Here is a 7,725-nt window from a genome sequence, read left to right as displayed (position 1 = left end):
TGTGTGTGTGTGTGTGTGTACATACGTGCACGTGTGCACATGGGGGGTCACAGGATAACTTCTGGGAGTCTGTTCTCTTCCCACCATGTGGACTCCAGCCATTGAATTTAGGTCATTGGGACCAGTATCGATAGCCTTTACCCCCCTGAGTGCACATATTAAGAATTTCATTAATATTTGCCTTCCTAGAAAGTACCAGAATATCTCTGAGTCCATATCCTTTGTTACATGGGGTTCAGTAAGAGCATAAGTGCTAAATGAACAGGGTTGTTAGAGGTACATTTAAGAAAGTTGGGAAATAGGCACCTCAAGTCACTGTTAGGAGATACTTTGAAACAGCTGATATCATCATAGTTCTGGGGTTTTTTGTGTGTTGATTTGTTTTTGAGTCGAGGTCTCAGATAGCTCAGGCTGGACTCAAGCTTACTGTGTAAATGAGGATGACCTTGAACTCTTGATCCTCCTGCTTCCACCTCCTAAGTGCTTGGACCTGTAGTCCTGTACCACGATGCCTGGGTTATGTGGTGCTGGGGATCAAACCAGGAATACTGTTCTTACTAGTCATATCTCTAGCCCCATGGCTCTTGATTTCTGTCCATCCATCGACATCATCTATCTCAATGGGCCCAGTAGTGGAATCTTACATTTCTATTAAACTATTTTTTATCATTTTTATTAGTTTTGCTGAATTAAACAGTTACCAACAAACTGTTCTGAGTGCCACCTAATGTGTTATCAATTAATAAACAGCATTTCTAGAACCAAAATTAATACTTAAAAGTGGTTATCATTATATAGAGCAGCACCATTCATTCCTAAGTTGAGACTTGCTAAACTGACTCCCTGCCTCGGACTGCAGTGTGCTCCAACCTCTATGCCCTCTTCCAGGAAAGACACGTACACTTCTGCTTCAGGGACACAGTCTTGGCTGTCCTCTTAGCAGTCTTGCTCCAGACATCCACACGTCACATTCCCTTGCTACCTTCTGATTTTTGTTCAGATGACAACCAAGTTCTCCCTCTCTTCATCCCAATAGCACTGTTTTGGTTAGAGTTCACATTATCCGTCAACAACCTCAAAGCGTGGCTAATGAAGTCTGTGTTTTCTGAGTCTCAGTTAGCTGCAGTATGGAGGCTTGAGTTCTTTGATTATAATGGAGGAGGTGAGGCTGGAACTTTGGCTTTGTGATAGGGCACTTGCCTAGCAAGCTCGAAGATGTGAGCTCAGTTGCCGGCACCAAAAATAATAATAATAATAATAATAATAATAATAATAATAATAATAGTGATGTCAACAACTTTGGCCTTAAACTTCATTCTCAAGCTGTGAGTCCAAAGTGAGGAGCTATCTCAGCCACTTAGGCTTGGCCACTGCCTTCCAGGGCCATTCTGGGCCAGTAGTCACCTTCCAAATCATTAGCTTGAAAACCTGCCAATCTGAGGAGCTTTCTAGTGTAGGACGACACTAGGAGTGCTTTATCCCATGCTACAGAGCCCAGGAAGACCGCAGCCTGCATGACAGACAGGTTCTATAAGCCTCCACAAAAACTCTCCAGAACTGAGATGCTGCATCACTTCTGGGGTTGATGCTGTGGGATTTTTTTTTTTTTTTTTTTTTTTAAGAGTCATTCTCTACTTCGTTTCCAGCAAGCAGAAGCGGACCACAAAGCAGCATGAAAATGAGGAAATGCTGTTTACTGTACAAATCAGGAAAAAGAAAATACAGAGATATCTTTCATGAGATGTCAGTATGCACACTTCCCAGCTTACTGCAGTTTAGCTTGTGGTTTCTCAGGTTTCTCATGCTGGGAAAGTTATATGGATTCAGTTGATGCTGGACTTCCAAGTTTGATCTCCTGGGCTAGGAATATATGCAGTATAATTCTCTCCTTGGAGAACTCTGAGGATTTTAAGGAGTATTGTGGTGTGGAATGTGGCCCACAGCAGGCCCATGTTCATTTTTAAGTGTGTGTGTGTGTGTGTGTGTGTGTGTGGTCGTATGTAAGGGTGCAGGTGCCCACATGCCATGGTGCATGTGGTGGTCAAAGTACAACATCTAGTGTTGCCCCTTGAGACAGAGCTCTTATTTGCAGCTCCATATGCTAGGCTAGGCGACCCTCAAGTTTCCAGTGAGTCTCTTTCTCTGCTTCACACCTCCTGGTGCTAGGATTGTAGACACAGGCTGCTGTGTCCACTGGCATCTGGAGAACTGAACTTCTCACTGTCATGCTTGTGAGGTAAGTGCTTAACTCACTGAGACATCTCCCCAGCCTTGATATTTCCTTCTGTTTATTTTACAATTTAGATTTATTCATTTTGCTTGATGTGTGTGTTTTCATACACACATGTATATATATATATATATATATATATATATATATATATATATCACATTCATGCCTCATACCTTAGGAATCCAGAAAAGGGTGTCAGATTTTCCTGGAACTGAAGTTCCAGGTGGTTGTGAACTGCCATTTGGGTGCTGGGAATCAAAACCAGATCAAAAGCAGCGAGTGTTCTTAACTGCTGAGCCATCTCTCCAATGCCATGGGTGTTTCCTTTTGTTACCTGATGTTTGCAAAAGATAGAGCCAGGAAAAGGATCTAAGGAACTCTGCCTCAGAGAGATGGCAGAGATTTCCGGGGAGGAGAGGAAGAGCAATGGGGGAAAAGGGTTTTATTTCAGAAAAAGAAAAAGCTGGAAAGGGAGGCTGAATATTTGTGCTGGATAAACTTCCTCAGGAGACACACCTTTACTCCACCCATGTCTGCCCCTAGCTCAGCCCTCCTAACTGATTCATGCCAAGTTTCTGTGGCAGGGGATTACTAGGTTGAAACTTGTTCCCAGGTGAATGAGGAGAGAACAAGGATATGTGAAGAAACTGGTGACAATGGGCTCCTGCTTCTTTCATTCATCCAAAATCAAACAATACCACACGTTGTACTTTGCAATTCCAGCTATATGAAGCATCCAGAACAAATGAGTTAGTGGTTGCTAGTGGGTAGGAAGGGATGATGCTGTGGGACAATGGCCTTGTACCTTGTAAAGATTTGTTACTTGTGTTTTAATAAAACACTGATTGACCAGTAGCCAGGCAGGAAGTATAGGCGGGGCAACCAGAACAGAAGAATTCTGGGAAGAGGAAAGGCTCAGTCTGCAGTCTACACAGAGGAAGCCAGACACAGAGAAAGCAAGATGAGAACACCTGACAGACAAAAGGTACCAAGCCACATGGCTAACACAGACAAGAGTTATGGGCTAATTTAATATGTAAGAGTTAATAAGAAGCCTGAGCTAATAGGTCAACCAGTTTATGATTAATGTAGACCTCTGTGTGTTTCTTAGGATAGAGTGGCTGCGGGTCTGGGTGGGACAGAAATCTCTGTCTACAGGATGGAACTGAGAGTAAAAGGTATACAGATTCTTTAGAATGATGGGCATTTCTGGAATCTGATAGTTGTGGAATATTATTTTAACTAGGCAAAGAAGTGTTACATTTGTTGATGCTGCGGAATATTACTTTAACTGTGTAAAGCTGTGTTACATTTGTTTCTGCTGCATTTCTTTAATGATGTAAAGATGTGTTGCTATTTCACCTTGTCTGTCTAAGGCACCTGATTGGTCTAGTGAAGAACTGAACAGTCAACAGCTCATCAAAGAAAGGATAGGTGGGGCTAGCAAGCAGAGAAAATAAATAGGAAGAGAAATCTAGGCTCAAAGAACAAGGAAGAAGAGTGAGAGAAGAAGAAGGAGAGAATGAAAGAGACATCCAGGACAAGAAGCCAGCCAGACATAGAGAAGCAGTGAAAGTTAGATCCACAGAAGTAAGAAAGGCAAAACGGAGATGAAGAGAAACAGGTTAAGTTCTAAGAGCTAGCCAGAAAAAAGCTAAGCTAAGGCCGGGTATTCAAAACTAAGAATATGTCTCTTTGTCATGATTTGGGAGCAGGATGGTGGCCCAAAAGAAAAAGCTTGGTACAGATAGTGCTGACCACTGTGTTGCTCTTGTGAATATTCTCTGGAGTCCTTTTTTGTTATTAATTTTTTCAGCTTTTTTTGTGGAGTGAGACAGGCATACATTTTCCTTTGTGTACATGTTATTTTGTTGTTATGGGTTCATTTCTTTGTTATATGACTGCATACACTAGACTAATTGACCAGAGAAATTCCAGGGCTGGTCTTGTCTTTACTTCCTCTTCATAGGACCATTGGGGTTACAGACATGCTACTGCACACAGCTCTCATGTGGGTTCAGGAGATTTGAACTCAGGTCCTCATGCTTGTATGACAAGTACTTCACCCACTGAACCATCTCCCCAGCCAGTGAGTATTGTAGCATGTAAATCACATGTTTTTTAAAATGTAAGACTGACTTTTTCACTCTGCACCAAATTTATGCAACGTGCACCATGAAAACCCATTTATCCAGCAATCAGGTACATTTCATCTGTACATCACTCCCTATGAGAGACTGGGTTTCTGTTCTCCTCTTCTTTGAGTTCACATGGCATCTGAAGGTCAGAAATGTGAGCACTGTGTCTTTCTATAATTCTTCCAAGAACAAACGTGTATCATGAATATCTTTACACTTCTTTGGTTTCCACAATCTTCTGCTGCACAGACAGGATGTAAGCTGATACTGTGATATAAGCAAAAATAAAAAAGAAGAAAGAAAGAAAGAAAGAAAGAAAGAAAGAAAGAAAGAAAGAAAGAAAGAAAGAAAAAGAAAATTTAATGCAGATACAGGTTAGTGACATCCCGAATAAAATGATTTGTTGCAAATAATGCAGGCCACTTCGTCTTTACAAGCCTTCATGTTGGAGATTTCTTTGCAACATCAATCTTCACCCTTCCAGAAGGTTGCAAAAATCCCAGGTAGGCAAGTGCTCCACTGTGTTTTCCTATTGATTTGTTCTTTCCCCACTTAGATTTACAACCTTCCATGGGATTATTTAATAAGTCTTTGTGGAGATCTGCTTTGGTGCAGGGTAAATTACGCCAGTCTGCAGACTGTATTTACAGCTCACTCTTCACTGTGACAAAGGGGACTTCAGAGGGAAATTCGGGTCGCTAGCCTCTATTAGTTGTCCATTAGTAACCAGAAAATAATTTGAAGTGAGATAATTTGTGAGCTGTATAAAAAATATAGCTTTCTCAGGGGACAAAGTCTGTTTAAATGTGGTTCGGTATTACACAAAAGTCTGAAGCCAGGCGTGGTGATGTATATCTGTAACCCCAGGCTGGAGGATCAGGAGATCAGGGTCATACTTGGCTATATATTGAGTTTGAGGCCATCCTGGGACACGTGAGACCTCTTTATGAAATAAAATAAGGACAACAAAGATGGCTTAGCAGTTAAGCACACTGGCCACTCTCCCAGGAAGAGGACCTGAGTTCATTTTCCAGCACCCATGGCAGCTTACAATTGTCTGAAACCCCAGCTCCAGGGGATCTGGCACCCTCACACAGACATACATGCAGGTGAAGCACCAGTGCACATAAAAAAATTAAATAAATCATTTAAAAATTACTTAAATAAAATACATTATCAAAACAAATAATATAAACATTGTTGGAGGAAACCCCTAATAAAGTTCTATTTAATATATATCTTACCTGTGATATATTGCAGCATTTTATTGAAACTCTATACAAACTCGTGGCATGGTAGATGAACTCCAAAACTTTTCTAAAACTTTGTACTGGCAATATTCCCAGCACACTCACTTTCTTCCCTAGTGCAATATCTATTTTCATTAAATCTGTCTGGCTTTGTGAATTGCTGTGGCCAAGACAATATGACAGAAGGGTCTCCCTTCCATCACCTCCCTTGGAACGGCAAGTCCAGGATAATCTGCCAAGTGACAAAAACCAGCTGCCTTGACTATTTGCACCACCTCAATAATCAGCTAATTGGCCAACATTTGAGGGAAACTGTTTTAGTTCAGCCTGCCTTCAAGGCTAGATCCATACATGAGCTATCTTCAATCAGCCAAGGATAGCCCAGTTTAGCAGAACTCTTCAAGTGATTGTATACTGTAGGTCAAGAATAAATCCATACTGTTTTAAGCCACTGGGATTTGGAGTGACCACTTAAGCTTCAGTAGCTAAGTCCACACTGTGCCTTTGTGCTGCTCACATTTTATAGTCTACAGTAGAGCTCAGACTTCTCTGCCTTGGTCCACATGGCTGAAATTTTAGCGTATTCAGAATCCACCAGATACCCTAGGAACATGTGCTAGCTATTGCCAGTGCTCAGATAATAAGGTAGAAAATGGAAACAGGCAGAATCACACCTTGGGATTTTTGTAGTTAGCATGAGGTCTTGTGGGGAGGGGCATTAAGAGGGTTTTTCAAATTAATTTCCAGAAGACTTCATCCTAGCTTCTCTCATCGCTATGACAGATGTCTGATGTAAAGAACTTAAAGGGAGAAAAGATCGATTTTAGCTCAAGATTTCACAGGGTTCAGTCCATCCTGGTATGGAGGTTATGACGGAGTACAACATATCACACCGCAGTGGTGGGAGCTGGCGGCAGAGGCTGTTCATCTCACTGTAGACAGGCCGTAGAAGAGGAGAGATCAAGAAGCTGACACAGTCTTAGAAGGTGGGTCCCTAGAGACCTGCTTCAGCCAGGTAGGCTCTGCTACCCCTCAGACTAACTCTGGGCCAAGCAGTGAACACAAGAGCCTTTGGGTGACATTTCCTATTTAGATCATAATAGCCAGGAAAGAAAACAGAATACATATTTGTACCATTAGATGGGCTGTTACTATCCTGTGATATTTGTTTCCATTCACCGTTTGAAATAGAAAGAAAAGCTTTTGTATTGAGCTAACATTCTCTTTCATCCTTAGTTCATCTCCCCCCACCCCGCTCCTTCCTTCTCCCAGGATCAACATTAGCCTGAGTCTGTGGTATTGTGAGCTCAGATTATGAATATGAAATGTGTTACTTTAACTCATCATCATACTTTTGACATACATGCAGATATGTATCTCTACAGACATGCATCTGGATGTAGACATGCATGTGTATTATTTAGACAAATATATGATTTAATTATCCTACCAGCTGTTATAAGTTAACCTATAATCCGGATACAATACCATGAGCTAATTCCTCTCCCCTTCCTTTTCTCTAATTCAACTGTACCAAACAGCACTGTTACAGAGTTCTTTATATTCAAACGTCAGTCTGTTTCCAGGTCACATGCTCAGGAACTGGGATATTAGGCAGTACCTCCAGCACATTCCGGAGCTTCTTCATCAAACACATGACTTTAGGAATTCCTGAGTATTATGCTTAAGGCTGATTTTTTTCTTGTGAGACCTATTTATAAGACAATAAGCTAAAAGAAAAATAAGTACATGAGCGGTTGGGGATTTAACTCAGTGGTAGAGTCCATGTCTAGCAAGCACAAGACCCTAGGCTCAGTCCTCAGCTCCAAAAAAGAAAAGAAAAGTACATGAAAAATTGATATTTCTTTTAAACGTTTCCCAAATATCTTCATCTCTTCCATCTTACTCTCGGTGTCTTATGAACAATTAAGTGTGCCTATTCTGGTGTTCATATTAAAATTAGAAATAACAACAATAAAAATCTAGAACAATAGTAACTGTACAGTGATAAAAGCCAGAGGAAGAACAATGGTCTGCTACTTGCTCACCAACTGGTTTCCAGCACAACTATTTATGGCTTTGTGAAAAGGACTTGAATAGTCAT

Source organism: Arvicola amphibius, chromosome X (assembly GCF_903992535.2).
Source record: "Arvicola amphibius chromosome X, mArvAmp1.2, whole genome shotgun sequence".
Lineage (NCBI taxonomy): Eukaryota > Metazoa > Chordata > Mammalia > Rodentia > Cricetidae > Arvicola > Arvicola amphibius.
The sequence above is the reverse complement of the archived record's forward strand: the minus strand, read 5'-3'. Positions refer to the sequence as shown.